This window comes from Hoplias malabaricus, unplaced genomic scaffold, assembly GCF_029633855.1.
Source record: "Hoplias malabaricus isolate fHopMal1 unplaced genomic scaffold, fHopMal1.hap1 scaffold_69, whole genome shotgun sequence".
Taxonomy (NCBI): Eukaryota; Metazoa; Chordata; class Actinopteri; order Characiformes; family Erythrinidae; genus Hoplias; species Hoplias malabaricus.
The window spans coordinates 154,089-169,096 of record NW_027100977.1 but is presented as its reverse complement, the minus strand read 5'-3'; the positions used below and the strand labels follow the sequence as shown (position 1 = coordinate 169,096).

The 15,008-nt window shown below is 40.9% G+C and overlaps 35 non-coding genes and 11 pseudogenes across 35 annotated transcripts; all 46 read left to right on the top strand.

Annotated features, from left to right (window-relative positions):
- Positions 1 to 56: 56 nt before the first annotated feature.
- On the top strand, positions 57 to 175 carry LOC136683469 (5S ribosomal RNA). The gene has a single exon (XR_010799040.1). It is a non-coding gene; the product is annotated as a 5S ribosomal RNA (ribosomal RNA).
- Positions 176 to 377: 202 nt separating this feature from the next.
- On the top strand, positions 378 to 496 carry LOC136683468 (5S ribosomal RNA). The gene has a single exon (XR_010799039.1). It is a non-coding gene; the product is annotated as a 5S ribosomal RNA (ribosomal RNA).
- Positions 497 to 698: 202 nt separating this feature from the next.
- LOC136683467 (5S ribosomal RNA) lies at positions 699 to 817 on the top strand. Its single transcript, XR_010799038.1, has one exon. It is a non-coding gene; the product is annotated as a 5S ribosomal RNA (ribosomal RNA).
- A 202-nt stretch (positions 818 to 1,019) lies between these two features.
- LOC136682976 (5S ribosomal RNA) lies at positions 1,020 to 1,138 on the top strand (annotated as a pseudogene).
- Positions 1,139 to 1,359: 221 nt separating this feature from the next.
- On the top strand, positions 1,360 to 1,478 carry LOC136683653 (5S ribosomal RNA). Its single transcript, XR_010799214.1, has one exon. It is a non-coding gene; the product is annotated as a 5S ribosomal RNA (ribosomal RNA).
- A 202-nt stretch (positions 1,479 to 1,680) lies between these two features.
- LOC136683465 (5S ribosomal RNA) lies at positions 1,681 to 1,799 on the top strand. Its single transcript, XR_010799037.1, has one exon. It is a non-coding gene; the product is annotated as a 5S ribosomal RNA (ribosomal RNA).
- Positions 1,800 to 2,002: 203 nt separating this feature from the next.
- LOC136683464 (5S ribosomal RNA) lies at positions 2,003 to 2,121 on the top strand. Its single transcript, XR_010799036.1, has one exon. It is a non-coding gene; the product is annotated as a 5S ribosomal RNA (ribosomal RNA).
- Positions 2,122 to 2,323: 202 nt separating this feature from the next.
- Positions 2,324 to 2,442, top strand: LOC136683652 (5S ribosomal RNA). Its single transcript, XR_010799213.1, has one exon. It is a non-coding gene; the product is annotated as a 5S ribosomal RNA (ribosomal RNA).
- Positions 2,443 to 2,644: 202 nt separating this feature from the next.
- Positions 2,645 to 2,763, top strand: LOC136683463 (5S ribosomal RNA). Its single transcript, XR_010799035.1, has one exon. It is a non-coding gene; the product is annotated as a 5S ribosomal RNA (ribosomal RNA).
- A 203-nt stretch (positions 2,764 to 2,966) lies between these two features.
- On the top strand, positions 2,967 to 3,085 carry LOC136683462 (5S ribosomal RNA). The gene has a single exon (XR_010799034.1). It is a non-coding gene; the product is annotated as a 5S ribosomal RNA (ribosomal RNA).
- Positions 3,086 to 3,287: 202 nt separating this feature from the next.
- Positions 3,288 to 3,406, top strand: LOC136683461 (5S ribosomal RNA). The gene has a single exon (XR_010799033.1). It is a non-coding gene; the product is annotated as a 5S ribosomal RNA (ribosomal RNA).
- Positions 3,407 to 3,628: 222 nt separating this feature from the next.
- Positions 3,629 to 3,747, top strand: LOC136683460 (5S ribosomal RNA). Its single transcript, XR_010799032.1, has one exon. It is a non-coding gene; the product is annotated as a 5S ribosomal RNA (ribosomal RNA).
- Positions 3,748 to 3,949: 202 nt separating this feature from the next.
- LOC136683458 (5S ribosomal RNA) lies at positions 3,950 to 4,068 on the top strand. The gene has a single exon (XR_010799030.1). It is a non-coding gene; the product is annotated as a 5S ribosomal RNA (ribosomal RNA).
- A 202-nt stretch (positions 4,069 to 4,270) lies between these two features.
- On the top strand, positions 4,271 to 4,389 carry LOC136683457 (5S ribosomal RNA). Its single transcript, XR_010799029.1, has one exon. It is a non-coding gene; the product is annotated as a 5S ribosomal RNA (ribosomal RNA).
- A 202-nt stretch (positions 4,390 to 4,591) lies between these two features.
- Positions 4,592 to 4,710, top strand: LOC136683456 (5S ribosomal RNA). Its single transcript, XR_010799028.1, has one exon. It is a non-coding gene; the product is annotated as a 5S ribosomal RNA (ribosomal RNA).
- Positions 4,711 to 4,912: 202 nt separating this feature from the next.
- LOC136682974 (5S ribosomal RNA) lies at positions 4,913 to 5,031 on the top strand (annotated as a pseudogene).
- Positions 5,032 to 5,253: 222 nt separating this feature from the next.
- Positions 5,254 to 5,372, top strand: LOC136683455 (5S ribosomal RNA). Its single transcript, XR_010799027.1, has one exon. It is a non-coding gene; the product is annotated as a 5S ribosomal RNA (ribosomal RNA).
- Positions 5,373 to 5,594: 222 nt separating this feature from the next.
- On the top strand, positions 5,595 to 5,713 carry LOC136683454 (5S ribosomal RNA). Its single transcript, XR_010799026.1, has one exon. It is a non-coding gene; the product is annotated as a 5S ribosomal RNA (ribosomal RNA).
- Positions 5,714 to 5,915: 202 nt separating this feature from the next.
- LOC136683453 (5S ribosomal RNA) lies at positions 5,916 to 6,034 on the top strand. Its single transcript, XR_010799025.1, has one exon. It is a non-coding gene; the product is annotated as a 5S ribosomal RNA (ribosomal RNA).
- Positions 6,035 to 6,236: 202 nt separating this feature from the next.
- On the top strand, positions 6,237 to 6,355 carry LOC136683452 (5S ribosomal RNA). Its single transcript, XR_010799024.1, has one exon. It is a non-coding gene; the product is annotated as a 5S ribosomal RNA (ribosomal RNA).
- A 202-nt stretch (positions 6,356 to 6,557) lies between these two features.
- Positions 6,558 to 6,676, top strand: LOC136683451 (5S ribosomal RNA). Its single transcript, XR_010799023.1, has one exon. It is a non-coding gene; the product is annotated as a 5S ribosomal RNA (ribosomal RNA).
- A 223-nt stretch (positions 6,677 to 6,899) lies between these two features.
- On the top strand, positions 6,900 to 7,018 carry LOC136683449 (5S ribosomal RNA). Its single transcript, XR_010799022.1, has one exon. It is a non-coding gene; the product is annotated as a 5S ribosomal RNA (ribosomal RNA).
- Positions 7,019 to 7,220: 202 nt separating this feature from the next.
- On the top strand, positions 7,221 to 7,339 carry LOC136682973 (5S ribosomal RNA; annotated as a pseudogene).
- A 222-nt stretch (positions 7,340 to 7,561) lies between these two features.
- LOC136683650 (5S ribosomal RNA) lies at positions 7,562 to 7,680 on the top strand. Its single transcript, XR_010799212.1, has one exon. It is a non-coding gene; the product is annotated as a 5S ribosomal RNA (ribosomal RNA).
- A 202-nt stretch (positions 7,681 to 7,882) lies between these two features.
- Positions 7,883 to 8,001, top strand: LOC136683448 (5S ribosomal RNA). The gene has a single exon (XR_010799021.1). It is a non-coding gene; the product is annotated as a 5S ribosomal RNA (ribosomal RNA).
- A 202-nt stretch (positions 8,002 to 8,203) lies between these two features.
- Positions 8,204 to 8,322, top strand: LOC136683446 (5S ribosomal RNA). The gene has a single exon (XR_010799019.1). It is a non-coding gene; the product is annotated as a 5S ribosomal RNA (ribosomal RNA).
- Positions 8,323 to 8,524: 202 nt separating this feature from the next.
- On the top strand, positions 8,525 to 8,643 carry LOC136683445 (5S ribosomal RNA). The gene has a single exon (XR_010799018.1). It is a non-coding gene; the product is annotated as a 5S ribosomal RNA (ribosomal RNA).
- A 202-nt stretch (positions 8,644 to 8,845) lies between these two features.
- On the top strand, positions 8,846 to 8,964 carry LOC136683444 (5S ribosomal RNA). Its single transcript, XR_010799017.1, has one exon. It is a non-coding gene; the product is annotated as a 5S ribosomal RNA (ribosomal RNA).
- A 222-nt stretch (positions 8,965 to 9,186) lies between these two features.
- Positions 9,187 to 9,305, top strand: LOC136683443 (5S ribosomal RNA). Its single transcript, XR_010799016.1, has one exon. It is a non-coding gene; the product is annotated as a 5S ribosomal RNA (ribosomal RNA).
- A 202-nt stretch (positions 9,306 to 9,507) lies between these two features.
- LOC136683154 (5S ribosomal RNA) lies at positions 9,508 to 9,626 on the top strand (annotated as a pseudogene).
- Positions 9,627 to 9,828: 202 nt separating this feature from the next.
- Positions 9,829 to 9,947, top strand: LOC136683442 (5S ribosomal RNA). The gene has a single exon (XR_010799015.1). It is a non-coding gene; the product is annotated as a 5S ribosomal RNA (ribosomal RNA).
- A 222-nt stretch (positions 9,948 to 10,169) lies between these two features.
- LOC136683661 (5S ribosomal RNA) lies at positions 10,170 to 10,288 on the top strand. The gene has a single exon (XR_010799222.1). It is a non-coding gene; the product is annotated as a 5S ribosomal RNA (ribosomal RNA).
- A 202-nt stretch (positions 10,289 to 10,490) lies between these two features.
- LOC136683128 (5S ribosomal RNA) lies at positions 10,491 to 10,609 on the top strand (annotated as a pseudogene).
- A 202-nt stretch (positions 10,610 to 10,811) lies between these two features.
- On the top strand, positions 10,812 to 10,930 carry LOC136683441 (5S ribosomal RNA). Its single transcript, XR_010799014.1, has one exon. It is a non-coding gene; the product is annotated as a 5S ribosomal RNA (ribosomal RNA).
- Positions 10,931 to 11,152: 222 nt separating this feature from the next.
- Positions 11,153 to 11,271, top strand: LOC136683675 (5S ribosomal RNA; annotated as a pseudogene).
- Positions 11,272 to 11,473: 202 nt separating this feature from the next.
- Positions 11,474 to 11,592, top strand: LOC136683066 (5S ribosomal RNA; annotated as a pseudogene).
- Positions 11,593 to 11,794: 202 nt separating this feature from the next.
- On the top strand, positions 11,795 to 11,913 carry LOC136683674 (5S ribosomal RNA; annotated as a pseudogene).
- Positions 11,914 to 12,115: 202 nt separating this feature from the next.
- Positions 12,116 to 12,234, top strand: LOC136683065 (5S ribosomal RNA; annotated as a pseudogene).
- Positions 12,235 to 12,436: 202 nt separating this feature from the next.
- On the top strand, positions 12,437 to 12,555 carry LOC136683440 (5S ribosomal RNA). The gene has a single exon (XR_010799013.1). It is a non-coding gene; the product is annotated as a 5S ribosomal RNA (ribosomal RNA).
- A 222-nt stretch (positions 12,556 to 12,777) lies between these two features.
- On the top strand, positions 12,778 to 12,896 carry LOC136683439 (5S ribosomal RNA). The gene has a single exon (XR_010799012.1). It is a non-coding gene; the product is annotated as a 5S ribosomal RNA (ribosomal RNA).
- A 202-nt stretch (positions 12,897 to 13,098) lies between these two features.
- LOC136683063 (5S ribosomal RNA) lies at positions 13,099 to 13,217 on the top strand (annotated as a pseudogene).
- Positions 13,218 to 13,419: 202 nt separating this feature from the next.
- On the top strand, positions 13,420 to 13,538 carry LOC136683438 (5S ribosomal RNA). The gene has a single exon (XR_010799011.1). It is a non-coding gene; the product is annotated as a 5S ribosomal RNA (ribosomal RNA).
- A 202-nt stretch (positions 13,539 to 13,740) lies between these two features.
- LOC136683062 (5S ribosomal RNA) lies at positions 13,741 to 13,859 on the top strand (annotated as a pseudogene).
- A 202-nt stretch (positions 13,860 to 14,061) lies between these two features.
- Positions 14,062 to 14,180, top strand: LOC136683437 (5S ribosomal RNA). The gene has a single exon (XR_010799010.1). It is a non-coding gene; the product is annotated as a 5S ribosomal RNA (ribosomal RNA).
- Positions 14,181 to 14,402: 222 nt separating this feature from the next.
- Positions 14,403 to 14,521, top strand: LOC136683435 (5S ribosomal RNA). Its single transcript, XR_010799008.1, has one exon. It is a non-coding gene; the product is annotated as a 5S ribosomal RNA (ribosomal RNA).
- Positions 14,522 to 14,743: 222 nt separating this feature from the next.
- On the top strand, positions 14,744 to 14,862 carry LOC136683433 (5S ribosomal RNA). The gene has a single exon (XR_010799007.1). It is a non-coding gene; the product is annotated as a 5S ribosomal RNA (ribosomal RNA).
- Positions 14,863 to 15,008: the final 146 nt, after the last annotated feature.

Here is a 15,008-nt window from a genome sequence, read left to right as displayed (position 1 = left end):
CAAGTATTACTCTTAGAAGAGTATATAGAAATAGTCTTCTACAGCCAGCAGTGATCGCTTACGGCCATACCACTCCTTGAAAGCCCGATCTCGTCTGATCTCGGAAGCGAAGAAGAGTTGGGCCTAGTTAGTACTTGGATGGGAGACTGCCTGGGAATACTAGGTGCTGTAAGCTTTTTAGCTTAAGCTTCTATTATAAAGGCAGTAACCACAGTCATTTAAACACAAGAGAAGAAGAAACTTAAAAAAAAAACGAACTGGAAAGCCAATCATTTTTATTTGAGGTGTCAGGTGGTCTACCGTTTACAGGCAGCTCTAAAACAAGTATTACTCTTAGAAGAGTATATAGAAATAGTCTTCTACAGCCAGCAGTGATCGCTTACGGCCATACCACTCCTTGAAAGCCCGATCTCGTCTGATCTCGGAAGCGAAGAAGAGTTGGGCCTAGTTAGTACTTGGATGGGAGACTGCCTGGGAATACTAGGTGCTGTAAGCTTTTTAGCTTAAGCTTCTATTATAAAGGCAGTAACCACAGTCATTTAAACACAAGAGAAGAAGAAACTTAAAAAAAAAACGAACTGGAAAGCCAATCATTTTTATTTGAGGTGTCAGGTGGTCTACCGTTTACAGGCAGCTCTAAAACAAGTATTACTCTTAGAAGAGTATATAGAAATAGTCTTCTACAGCCAGCAGTGATCGCTTACGGCCATACCACTCCTTGAAAGCCCGATCTCGTCTGATCTCGGAAGCGAAGAAGAGTTGGGCCTAGTTAGTACTTGGATGGGAGACTGCCTGGGAATACTAGGTGCTGTAAGCTTTTTAGCTTAAGCTTCTATTATAAAGGCAGTAACCACAGTCATTTAAACACAAGAGAAGAAGAAACTTAAAAAAAAAACGAACTGGAAAGCCAATCATTTTTATTTGAGGTGTCAGGTGGTCTACCGTTTACAGGCAGCTCTAAAACAAGTATTACTCTTAGAAGAGTATATAGAAATAGTCTTCTACAGCCAGCAGTGATCGCTTACGGCCATACCACTCCTTGAAAGCCCGATCTCGTCTGATCTCGGAAGCGAAGAAGAGTTGGGCCTAGTTATTACTTGGATGGGAGACTGCCTGGGAATACTAGGTGCTGTAAGCTTTTTAGCTTAAGCTTCTATTATAAAGGCAGTAACCACAGTCATTTAAACACAAGAGAAGAAGAAAACTTAAGAAAAAAAAACAACAACAAAAAAAAACGAACTGGAAAGCCAATCATTTTTATTTGAGGTGTCAGGTGGTCTACCGTTTACAGGCAGCTCTAAAACAAGTATTACTCTTAGAAGAGTATATAGAAATAGTCTTCTACAGCCCGCAGTGATCGCTTACGGCCATACCACTTCTTGAAAGCCCGATCTCGTCTGATCTCGGAAGCGAAGAAGAGTTGGGCCTAGTTAGTACTTGGATGGGAGACTGCCTGGGAATACTAGGTGCTGTAAGCTTTTTAGCTTAAGCTTCTATTATAAAGGCAGTAACCACAGTCATTTAAACACAAGAGAAGAAGAAACTTAAAAAAAAAACGAACTGGAAAGCCAATCATTTTTATTTGAGGTGTCAGGTGGTCTACCGTTTACAGGCAGCTCTAAAACAAGTATTACTCTTAGAAGAGTATATAGAAATAGTCTTCTACAGCCAGCAGTGATCGCTTACGGCCATACCACTCCTTGAAAGCCCGATCTCGTCTGATCTCGGAAGCGAAGAAGAGTTGGGCCTAGTTAGTACTTGGATGGGAGACTGCCTGGGAATACTAGGTGCTGTAAGCTTTTTAGCTTAAGCTTCTATTATAAAGGCAGTAACCACAGTCATTTAAACACAAGAGAAGAAGAAACTTAAAAAAAAAAACGAACTGGAAAGCCAATCATTTTTATTTGAGGTGTCAGGTGGTCTACCGTTTACAGGCAGCTCTAAAACAAGTATTACTCTTAGAAGAGTATATAGAAATAGTCTTCTACAGCCAGCAGTGATCGCTTACGGCCATACCACTCCTTGAAAGCCCGATCTCGTCTGATCTCGGAAGCGAAGAAGAGTTGGGCCTAGTTAGTACTTGGATGGGAGACTGCCTGGGAATACTAGGTGCTGTAAGCTTTTTAGCTTAAGCTTCTATTATAAAGGCAGTAACCACAGTCATTTAAACACAAGAGAAGAAGAAACTTAAAAAAAAAACGAACTGGAAAGCCAATCATTTTTATTTGAGGTGTCAGGTGGTCTACCGTTTACAGGCAGCTCTAAAACAAGTATTACTCTTAGAAGAGTATATAGAAATAGTCTTCTACAGCCCGCAGTGATCGCTTACGGCCATACCACTTCTTGAAAGCCCGATCTCGTCTGATCTCGGAAGCGAAGAAGAGTTGGGCCTAGTTAGTACTTGGATGGGAGACTGCCTGGGAATACTAGGTGCTGTAAGCTTTTTAGCTTAAGCTTCTATTATAAAGGCAGTAACCACAGTCATTTAAACACAAGAGAAGAAGAAACTTAAAAAAAAAACGAACTGGAAAGCCAATCATTTTTATTTGAGGTGTCAGGTGGTCTACCGTTTACAGGCAGCTCTAAAACAAGTATTACTCTTAGAAGAGTATATAGAAATAGTCTTCTACAGCCAGCAGTGATCGCTTACGGCCATACCACTCCTTGAAAGCCCGATCTCGTCTGATCTCGGAAGCGAAGAAGAGTTGGGCCTAGTTAGTACTTGGATGGGAGACTGCCTGGGAATACTAGGTGCTGTAAGCTTTTTAGCTTAAGCTTCTATTATAAAGGCAGTAACCACAGTCATTTAAACACAAGAGAAGAAGAAACTTAAAAAAAAAAACGAACTGGAAAGCCAATCATTTTTATTTGAGGTGTCAGGTGGTCTACCGTTTACAGGCAGCTCTAAAACAAGTATTACTCTTAGAAGAGTATATAGAAATAGTCTTCTACAGCCAGCAGTGATCGCTTACGGCCATACCACTCCTTGAAAGCCCGATCTCGTCTGATCTCGGAAGCGAAGAAGAGTTGGGCCTAGTTAGTACTTGGATGGGAGACTGCCTGGGAATACTAGGTGCTGTAAGCTTTTTAGCTTAAGCTTCTATTATAAAGGCAGTAACCACAGTCATTTAAACACAAGAGAAGAAGAAACTTAAAAAAAAAACGAACTGGAAAGCCAATCATTTTTATTTGAGGTGTCAGGTGGTCTACCGTTTACAGGCAGCTCTAAAACAAGTATTACTCTTAGAAGAGTATATAGAAATAGTCTTCTACAGCCAGCAGTGATCGCTTACGGCCATACCACTCCTTGAAAGCCCGATCTCGTCTGATCTCGGAAGCGAAGAAGAGTTGGGCCTAGTTAGTACTTGGATGGGAGACTGCCTGGGAATACTAGGTGCTGTAAGCTTTTTAGCTTAAGCTTCTATTATAAAGGCAGTAACCACAGTCATTTAAACACAAGAGAAGAAGAAAACTTAAGAAAAAAAAAACAACAACAAAAAAAAACGAACTGGAAAGCCAATCATTTTTATTTGAGGTGTCAGGTGGTCTACCGTTTACAGGCAGCTCTAAAACAAGTATTACTCTTAGAAGAGTATTTAGAAATAGTCTTCTACAGCCCGCAGTGATCGCTTACGGCCATACCACTCCTTGAAAGCCCGATCTCGTCTGATCTCGGAAGCGAAGAAGAGTTGGGCCTAGTTAGTACTTGGATGGGAGACTGCCTGGGAATACTAGGTGCTGTAAGCTTTTTAGCTTAAGCTTCTATTATAAAGGCAGTAACCACAGTCATTTAAACACAAGAGAAGAAGAAACTTAAAAAAAAAACGAACTGGAAAGCCAATCATTTTTATTTGAGGTGTCAGGTGGTCTACCGTTTACAGGCAGCTCTAAAACAAGTATTACTCTTAGAAGAGTATATAGAAATAGTCTTCTACAGCCAGCAGTGATCGCTTACGGCCATACCACTCCTTGAAAGCCCGATCTCGTCTGATCTCGGAAGCGAAGAAGAGTTGGGCCTAGTTAGTACTTGGATGGGAGACTGCCTGGGAATACTAGGTGCTGTAAGCTTTTTAGCTTAAGCTTCTATTATAAAGGCAGTAACCACAGTCATTTAAACACAAGAGAAGAAGAAACTTAAAAAAAAAACGAACTGGAAAGCCAATCATTTTTATTTGAGGTGTCAGGTGGTCTACCGTTTACAGGCAGCTCTAAAACAAGTATTACTCTTAGAAGAGTATATAGAAATAGTCTTCTACAGCCAGCAGTGATCGCTTACGGCCATACCACTCCTTGAAAGCCCGATCTCGTCTGATCTCGGAAGCGAAGAAGAGTTGGGCCTAGTTAGTACTTGGATGGGAGACTGCCTGGGAATACTAGGTGCTGTAAGCTTTTTAGCTTAAGCTTCTATTATAAAGGCAGTAACCACAGTCATTTAAACACAAGAGAAGAAGAAACTTAAAAAAAAAACGAACTGGAAAGCCAATCATTTTTATTTGAGGTGTCAGGTGGTCTACCGTTTACAGGCAGCTCTAAAACAAGTATTACTCTTAGAAGAGTATATAGAAATAGTCTTCTACAGCCAGCAGTGATCGCTTACGGCCATACCACTCCTTGAAAGCCCGATCTCGTCTGATCTCGGAAGCGAAGAAGAGTTGGGCCTAGTTAGTACTTGGATGGGAGACTGCCTGGGAATACTAGGTGCTGTAAGCTTTTTAGCTTAAGCTTCTATTATAAAGGCAGTAACCACAGTCATTTAAACACAAGAGAAGAAGAAACTTAAAAAAAAAACGAACTGGAAAGCCAATCATTTTTATTTGAGGTGTCAGGTGGTCTACCGTTTACAGGCAGCTCTAAAACAAGTATTACTCTTAGAAGAGTATATAGAAATAGTCTTCTACAGCCAGCAGTGATCGCTTACGGCCATACCACTCCTTGAAAGCCCGATCTCGTCTGATCTCGGAAGCGAAGAAGAGTTGGGCCTAGTTATTACTTGGATGGGAGACTGCCTGGGAATACTAGGTGCTGTAAGCTTTTTAGCTTAAGCTTCTATTATAAAGGCAGTAACCACAGTCATTTAAACACAAGAGAAGAAGAAAACTTAAGAAAAAAAAAACAACAACAAAAAAAAACGAACTGGAAAGCCAATCATTTTTATTTGAGGTGTCAGGTGGTCTACCGTTTACAGGCAGCTCTAAAACAAGTATTACTCTTAGAAGAGTATATAGAAATAGTCTTCTACAGCCAGCAGTGATCGCTTACGGCCATACCACTCCTTGAAAGCCCGATCTCGTCTGATCTCGGAAGCGAAGAAGAGTTGGGCCTAGTTAGTACTTGGATGGGAGACTGCCTGGGAATACTAGGTGCTGTAAGCTTTTTAGCTTAAGCTTCTATTATAAAGGCAGTAACCACAGTCATTTAAACACAAGAGAAGAAGAAAACTTAAGAAAAAAAAAACAACAACAAAAAAAAACGAACTGGAAAGCCAATCATTTTTATTTGAGGTGTCAGGTGGTCTACCGTTTACAGGCAGCTCTAAAACAAGTATTACTCTTAGAAGAGTATTTAGAAATAGTCTTCTACAGCCCGCAGTGATCGCTTACGGCCATACCACTCCTTGAAAGCCCGATCTCGTCTGATCTCGGAAGCGAAGAAGAGTTGGGCCTAGTTAGTACTTGGATGGGAGACTGCCTGGGAATACTAGGTGCTGTAAGCTTTTTAGCTTAAGCTTCTATTATAAAGGCAGTAACCACAGTCATTTAAACACAAGAGAAGAAGAAACTTAAAAAAAAAACGAACTGGAAAGCCAATCATTTTTATTTGAGGTGTCAGGTGGTCTACCGTTTACAGGCAGCTCTAAAACAAGTATTACTCTTAGAAGAGTATATAGAAATAGTCTTCTACAGCCAGCAGTGATCGCTTACGGCCATACCACTCCTTGAAAGCCCGATCTCGTCTGATCTCGGAAGCGAAGAAGAGTTGGGCCTAGTTAGTACTTGGATGGGAGACTGCCTGGGAATACTAGGTGCTGTAAGCTTTTTAGCTTAAGCTTCTATTATAAAGGCAGTAACCACAGTCATTTAAACACAAGAGAAGAAGAAACTTAAAAAAAAAACGAACTGGAAAGCCAATCATTTTTATTTGAGGTGTCAGGTGGTCTACCGTTTACAGGCAGCTCTAAAACAAGTATTACTCTTAGAAGAGTATATAGAAATAGTCTTCTACAGCCAGCAGTGATCGCTTACGGCCATACCACTCCTTGAAAGCCCGATCTCGTCTGATCTCGGAAGCGAAGAAGAGTTGGGCCTAGTTAGTACTTGGATGGGAGACTGCCTGGGAATACTAGGTGCTGTAAGCTTTTTAGCTTAAGCTTCTATTATAAAGGCAGTAACCACAGTCATTTAAACACAAGAGAAGAAGAAACTTAAAAAAAAAACGAACTGGAAAGCCAATCATTTTTATTTGAGGTGTCAGGTGGTCTACCGTTTACAGGCAGCTCTAAAACAAGTATTACTCTTAGAAGAGTATATAGAAATAGTCTTCTACAGCCAGCAGTGATCGCTTACGGCCATACCACTCCTTGAAAGCCCGATCTCGTCTGATCTCGGAAGCGAAGAAGAGTTGGGCCTAGTTAGTACTTGGATGGGAGACTGCCTGGGAATACTAGGTGCTGTAAGCTTTTTAGCTTAAGCTTCTATTATAAAGGCAGTAACCACAGTCATTTAAACACAAGAGAAGAAGAAAACTTAAGAAAAAAAAAACAACAACAAAAAAAAAACGAACTGGAAAGCCAATCATTTTTATTTGAGGTGTCAGGTGGTCTACCGTTTACAGGCAGCTCTAAAACAAGTATTACTCTTAGAAGAGTATATAGAAATAGTCTTCTACAGCCAGCAGTGATCGCTTACGGCCATACCACTCCTTGAAAGCCCGATCTCGTCTGATCTCGGAAGCGAAGAAGAGTTGGGCCTAGTTAGTACTTGGATGGGAGACTGCCTGGGAATACTAGGTGCTGTAAGCTTTTTAGCTTAAGCTTCTATTATAAAGGCAGTAACCACAGTCATTTAAACACAAGAGAAGAAGAAACTTAAAAAAAAAACGAACTGGAAAGCCAATCATTTTTATTTGAGGTGTCAGGTGGTCTACCGTTTACAGGCAGCTCTAAAACAAGTATTACTCTTAGAAGAGTATATAGAAATAGTCTTCTACAGCCAGCAGTGATCGCTTACGGCCATACCACTCCTTGAAAGCCCGATCTCGTCTGATCTCGGAAGCGAAGAAGAGTTGGGCCTAGTTATTACTTGGATGGGAGACTGCCTGGGAATACTAGGTGCTGTAAGCTTTTTAGCTTAAGCTTCTATTATAAAGGCAGTAACCACAGTCATTTAAACACAAGAGAAGAAGAAAACTTAAGAAAAAAAAAACAACAACAAAAAAAAACGAACTGGAAAGCCAATCATTTTTATTTGAGGTGTCAGGTGGTCTACCGTTTACAGGCAGCTCTAAAACAAGTATTACTCTTAGAAGAGTATATAGAAATAGTCTTCTACAGCCCGCAGTGATCGCTTACGGCCATACCACTTCTTGAAAGCCCGATCTCGTCTGATCTCGGAAGCGAAGAAGAGTTGGGCCTAGTTAGTACTTGGATGGGAGACTGCCTGGGAATACTAGGTGCTGTAAGCTTTTTAGCTTAAGCTTCTATTATAAAGGCAGTAACCACAGTCATTTAAACACAAGAGAAGAAGAAACTTAAAAAAAAAACGAACTGGAAAGCCAATCATTTTTATTTGAGGTGTCAGGTGGTCTACCGTTTACAGGCAGCTCTAAAACAAGTATTACTCTTAGAAGAGTATATAGAAATAGTCTTCTACAGCCAGCAGTGATCGCTTACGGCCATACCACTCCTTGAAAGCCCGATCTCGTCTGATCTCGGAAGCGAAGAAGAGTTGGGCCTAGTTAGTACTTGGATGGGAGACTGCCTGGGAATACTAGGTGCTGTAAGCTTTTTAGCTTAAGCTTCTATTATAAAGGCAGTAACCACAGTCATTTAAACACAAGAGAAGAAGAAACTTAAAAAAAAAACGAACTGGAAAGCCAATCATTTTTATTTGAGGTGTCAGGTGGTCTACCGTTTACAGGCAGCTCTAAAACAAGTATTACTCTTAGAAGAGTATTTAGAAATAGTCTTCTACAGCCCGCAGTGATTGCTTACGGCCATACCACTCCTTGAAAGCCCGATCTCGTCTGATCTCGGAAGCGAAGAAGAGTTGGGCCTAGTTAGTACTTGGATGGGAGACTGCCTGGGAATACTAGGTGCTGTAAGCTTTTTAGCTTAAGCTTCTATTATAAAGGCAGTAACCACAGTCATTTAAACACAAGAGAAGAAGAAACTTAAAAAAAAAACGAACTGGAAAGCCAATCATTTTTATTTGAGGTGTCAGGTGGTCTACCGTTTACAGGCAGCTCTAAAACAAGTATTACTCTTAGAAGAGTATTTAGAAATAGTCTTCTACAGCCCGCAGTGATTGCTTACGGCCATACCACTCCTTGAAAGCCCGATCTCGTCTGATCTCGGAAGCGAAGAAGAGTTGGGCCTAGTTAGTACTTGGATGGGAGACTGCCTGGGAATACTAGGTGCTGTAAGCTTTTTAGCTTAAGCTTCTATTATAAAGGCAGTAACCACAGTCATTTAAACACAAGAGAAGAAGAAACTTAAAAAAAAAACGAACTGGAAAGCCAATCATTTTTATTTGAGGTGTCAGGTGGTCTACCGTTTACAGGCAGCTCTAAAACAAGTATTACTCTTAGAAGAGTATATAGAAATAGTCTTCTACAGCCAGCAGTGATCGCTTACGGCCATACCACTCCTTGAAAGCCCGATCTCGTCTGATCTCGGAAGCGAAGAAGAGTTGGGCCTAGTTAGTACTTGGATGGGAGACTGCCTGGGAATACTAGGTGCTGTAAGCTTTTTAGCTTAAGCTTCTATTATAAAGGCAGTAACCACAGTCATTTAAACACAAGAGAAGAAGAAAACTTAAGAAAAAAAAAACAACAACAAAAAAAAACGAACTGGAAAGCCAATCATTTTCATTTGAGGTGTCAGGTGGTCTACCGTTTACAGGCAGCTCTAAAACAAGTATTACTCTTAGAAGAGTATTTAGAAATAGTCTTCTACAGCCCGCAGTGATTGCTTACGGCCATACCACTCCTTGAAAGCCCGATCTCGTCTGATCTCGGAAGCGAAGAAGAGTTGGGCCTAGTTAGTACTTGGATGGGAGACTGCCTGGGAATACTAGGTGCTGTAAGCTTTTTAGCTTAAGCTTCTATTATAAAGGCAGTAACCACAGTCATTTAAACACAAGAGAAGAAGAAACTTAAAAAAAAAACGAACTGGAAAGCCAATCATTTTTATTTGAGGTGTCAGGTGGTCTACCGTTTACAGGCAGCTCTAAAACAAGTATTACTCTTAGAAGAGTATATAGAAATAGTCTTCTACAGCCCGCAGTGATCGCTTACGGCCATACCACTCCTTGAAAGCCCGATCTCGTGTGATCTCGGAAGCGAAGAAGAGTTGGGCCTAGTTAGTACTTGGATGGGAGACTGCCTGGGAATACTAGGTTCTGTAAGCTTTTTAGCTTAAGCTTCTATTATAAAGGCAGTAACCACAGTCATTTAAACACAAGAGAAGAAGAAACTTAAAAAAAAAACGAACTGGAAAGCCAATCATTTTCATTTGAGGTGTCAGGTGGTCTACCGTTTACAGGCAGCTCTAAAACAAGTATTACTCTTAGAAGAGTATATAGAAATAGTCTTCTACAGCCCGCAGTGATCGCTTACGGCCATACCACTCCTTGAAAGCCCGATCTCGTCTGATCTCGGAAGCGAAGAAGAGTTGGGCCTAGTTAGTACTTGGATGGGAGACTGCCTGGGAATACTAGGTGCTGTAAGCTCTTTAGCTTAAGCTTCTATTATAAAGGCAGTAACCACAGTCATGTAAACACAAGAGAAGAAGAAAACTTAAGAAAAAAAAAACAACAACAAAAAAAAACGAACTGGAAAGCCAATCATTTTCATTTGAGGTGTCAGGTGGTCTACCGTTTACAGGCAGCTCTAAAACAAGTATTACTCTTAGAAGAGTATTTAGAAATAGTCTTCTACAGCCCGCAGTGATCGCTTACGGCCATACCACTCCTTGAAAGCCCGATCTCGTCTGATCTCGGAAGCGAAGAAGAGTTGGGCCTAGTTAGTACTTGGATGGGACACTGCCTGGGAATACTAGGTGCTGTAAGCTTTTTAGCTTAAGCTTCTATTATAAAGGCAGTAACCACAGTCATTTAAACACAAGAGAAGAAGAAACTTAAAAAAAAAACGAACTGGAAAGCCAATCATTTTTATTTGAGGTGTCAGGTGGTCTACCGTTTACAGGCAGCTCTAAAACAAGTATTACTCTTAGAAGATTATATAGAAATAGTCTTCTACAGCCAGCAGTGATCGCTTACGGCCATACCACTCCTTGAAAGCCCGATCTCGTCTGATCTCGGAAGCGAAGAAGAGTTGGGCCTCGTTAGTACTTGGATGGGAGACTGCCTGGGAATACTAGGTGCTGTAAGCTTTTTAGCTTAAGCTTCTATTATAAAGGCAGTAACCACAGTCATTTAAACACAAGAGAAGAAGAAACTTAAAAAAAAAACGAACTGGAAAGCCAATCATTTTTATTTGAGGTGTCAGGTGGTCTACCGTTTACAGGCAGCTCTAAAACAAGTATTGCTCTTAGAAGAGTATATAGAAATAGTCTTCTACAGCCAGCAGTGATCGCTTACGGCCATACCACTCCTTGAAAGCCCGATCTCGTCTGATCTCGGAAGCGAAGAAGAGTTGGGCCTAGTTAGTACTTGGATGGGAGACTGCCTGGGAATACTAGGTGCTGTAAGCTTTTTAGCTTAAGCTTCTATTATAAAGGCAGTAACCACAGTCATGTAAACACAAGAGAAGAAGAAAACTTAAGAAAAAAAAAACAACAACAAAAAAAAACGAACTGGAAAGCCAATCATTTTCATTTGAGGTGTCAGGTGGTCTACCGTTTACAGGCAGCTCTAAAACAAGTATTACTCTTAGAAGAGTATTTAGAAATAGTCTTCTACAGCCCGCAGTGATTGCTTACGGCCATACCACTCCTTGAAAGCCCGATCTCGTCTGATCTCGGAAGCGAAGAAGAGTTGGGCCTAGTTAGTACTTGGATGGCAGACTGCCTGGGAATACTAGGTGCTGTAAGCTTTTTAGCTTAAGCTTCTATTATAAAGGCAGTAACCACAGTCATTTAAACACAAGAGAAGAAGAAACTTAAAAAAAAAACGAACTGGAAAGCCAATCATTTTTATTTGAGGTGTCAGGTGGTCTACCGTTTACAGGCAGCTCTAAAACAAGTATTACTCTTAGAAGAGTATATAGAAATAGTCTTCTACAGCCCGCAGTGATCGCTTACGGCCATACCACTCCTTGAAAGCCCGATCTCGTCTGATCTCGGAAGCGAAGAAGAGTTGGGCCTAGTTAGTACTTGGATGGGAGACTGCCTGGGAATACTAGGTTCTGTAAGCTTTTTAGCTTAAGCTTCTATTATAAAGGCAGTAACCACAGTCATTTAAACACAAGAGAAGAAGAAACTTAAAAAAAAAACGAACTGGAAAGCCAATCATTTTCATTTGAGGTGTCAGGTGGTCTACCGTTTACAGGCAGCTCTAAAACAAGTATTACTCTTAGAAGAGTATTTAGAAATAGTCTTCTACAGCCCGCAGTGATTGCTTACGGCCATACCACTCCTTGAAAGCCCGATCTCGTCTGATCTCGGAAGCGAAGAAGAGTTGGGCCTAGTTAGTACTTGGATGGCAGACTGCCTGGGAATACTAGGTGCTGTAAGCTTTTTAGCTTAAGCTTCTATTATAAAGGCAGTAACCACAGTCATTTAAACACAAGAGAAGAAGAAACTTAAAAAAAAAACGAACTGGAAAGCCAATCATTTTTATTTGAGGTGTCAGGTGGTCTACCGTTTACAGGCAGCTCTAAAACAAGTATTACTCTTAGAAGAGTATATAGAAATAGTCTTCTACAGCCCGCAGTGATCGCTTACGGCCATACCACTCCTTGAAAGCCCGATCTCGTCTGATCTCGGAAGCGAAGAAGAGTTGGGCCTAGTTAGTACTTGGATGGGAGACTGCCTGGGAATACTAGGTTCTGTAAGCTTTTTAGCTTAAGCTTCTATTATAAAGGCAGTAACCACAGTCATTTAAACACAAGAGAAGAAGAAACTTAAAAAAAAAACGAACTGGAAAGCCAATCATTTTCATTTGAGGTGTCAGGTGGTCTACCGTTTACAGGCAGCTCTAAAACAAGTATTACTCTTAGAAGAGTATATAGAAATAGTCTTCTACAGCCCGCAGTGATCGCTTACGGCCATACCACTCCTTGAAAGCCCGATCTCGTCTGATCTCGGAAGCGAAGAAGAGTTGGGCCTAGTTAGTACTTGGATGGGAGACTGCCTGGGAATACTAGGTGCTGTAAGCTTTTTAGCTTAAGCTTCTATTATAAAGGCAGTAACCACAGTCATTTAAACACAAGAGAAGAAGAAAACTTAAGAAAAAAAAAACAACAACAAAAAAAAACGAACTGGAAAGCCAATCATTTTCATTTGAGGTGTCAGGTGGTCTACCGTTTACAGGCAGCTCTAAAACAAGTATTACTCTTAGAAGAGTATTTAGAAATAGTCTTCTACAGCCCGCAGTGATTGCTTACGGCCATACCACTCCTTGAAAGCCCGATCTCGTCTGATCTCGGAAGCGAAGAAGAGTTGGGCCTAGTTAGTACTTGGATGGGAGACTGCCTGGGAATACTAGGTGCTGTAAGCTTTTTAGCTTAAGCTTCTATTATAAAGGCAGTAACCACAGTCATTTAAACACAAGAGAAGAAGAAACTTAAAAAAAAAACGAACTGGAAAGCCAATCATTTTTATTTGAGGTGTCAGGTGGTCTACCGTTTACAGGCAGCTCTAAAACAAGTATTACTCTTAGAAGAGTATATAGAAATAGTCTTCTACAGCCCACAGTGATCGCTTACGGCCATACCACTCCTTGAAAGCCCGATCTCGTCTGATCTCGGAAGCGAAGAAGAGTTGGGCCTAGTTAGTACTTGGATGGGAGACTGCCTGGGAATACTAGGTTCTGTAAGCTTTTTAGCTTAAGCTTCTATTATAAAGGCAGTAACCACAGTCATTTAAACACAAGAGAAGAAGAAACTTAAAAAAAAAACGAACTGGAAAGCCAATCATTTTCATTTGAGGTGTCAGGTGGTCTACCGTTTACAGGCAGCTCTAAAACAAGTATTACTCTTAGAAGAGTATTTAGAAATAGTCTTCTACAGCCCGCAGTGATTGCTTACGGCCATACCACTCCTTGAAAGCCCGATCTCGTCTGATCTCGGAAGCGAAGAAGAGTTGGGCCTAGTTAGTACTTGGATGGGAGACTGCCTGGGAATACTAGGTGCTGTAAGCTTTTTAGCTTAAGCTTCTATTATAAAGGCAGTAACCACAGTCATTTAAACACAAGAGAAGAAGAAACTTAAAAAAAAAACGAACTGGAAAGCCAATCATTTTTATTTGAGGTGTCAGGTGGTCTACCGTTTACAGGCAGCTCTAAAACAAGTATTACTCTTAGAAGAGTATATAGAAATAGTCTTCTACAGCCCACAGTGATCGCTTACGGCCATACCACTCCTTGAAAGCCCGATCTCGTCTGATCTCGGAAGCGAAGAAGAGTTGGGCCTAGTTAGTACTTGGATGGGAGACTGCCTGGGAATACTAGGTTCTGTAAGCTTTTTAGCTTAAGCTTCTATTATAAAGGCAGTAACCACAGTCATTTAAACACAAGAGAAGAAGAAACTTAAAAAAAAAACGAACTGGAAAGCCAATCATTTTCATTTGAGGTGTCAGGTGGTCTACCGTTTACAGGCAGCTCTAAAACAAGTATTACTCTTAGAAGAGTATATAGAAATAGTCTTCTACAGCCCGCAGTGATCGCTTACGGCCATACCACTCCTTGAAAGCCCGATCTCGTCTGATCTCGGAAGCGAAGAAGAGTTGGGCCTAGTTAGTACTTGGATGGGAGACTGCCTGGGAATACTAGGTGCTGTAAGCTCTTTAGCTTAAGCTTCTATTATAAAGGCAGTAACCACAGTCATGTAAACACAAGAGAAGAAGAAAACTTAAGAAAAAAAAAACAACAACAAAAAAAAACGAACTGGAAAGCCAATCATTTTCATTTGAGGTGTCAGGTGGTCTACCGTTTACAGGCAGCTCTAAAACAAGTATTACTCTTAGAAGAGTATTTAGAAATAGTCTTCTACAGCCCGCAGTGATTGCTTACGGCCATACCACTCCTTGAAAGCCCGATCTCGTCTGATCTCGGAAGCGAAGAAGAGTTGGGCCTAGTTAGTACTTGGATGGGAGACTGCCTGGGAATACTAGGTGCTGTAAGCTTTTTAGCTTAAGCTTCTATTATAAAGGCAGTAACCACAGTCATTTAAACACAAGAGAAGAAGAAAACTTAAGAAAAAAAAAACAACAACAAAAAAAAACGAACTGGAAAGCCAATCATTTTTATTTGAGGTGTCAGGTGGTCTACCGTTTACAGGCAGCTCTAAAACAAGTATTACTCTTAGAAGAGTATTTAGAAATAGTCTTCTACAGCCCGCAGTGATCGCTTACGGCCATACCACTCCTTGAAAGCCCGATCTCGTCTGATCTCGGAAGCGAAGAAGAGTTGGGCCTAGTTAGTACTTGGATGGGAGACTGCCTGGGAATACTAGGTGCTGTAAGCTTTTTAGCTTAAGCTTCTATTATAAAGGCAGTAACCACAGTCATTTAAACACAAGAGAAGAAGAAACTTAAAAAAAAAACGAACTGGAAAGCCAATCATTTTTATTTGAGGTGTCAGGTGGTCTACCGTTTACAGGCAGCTCTAAAA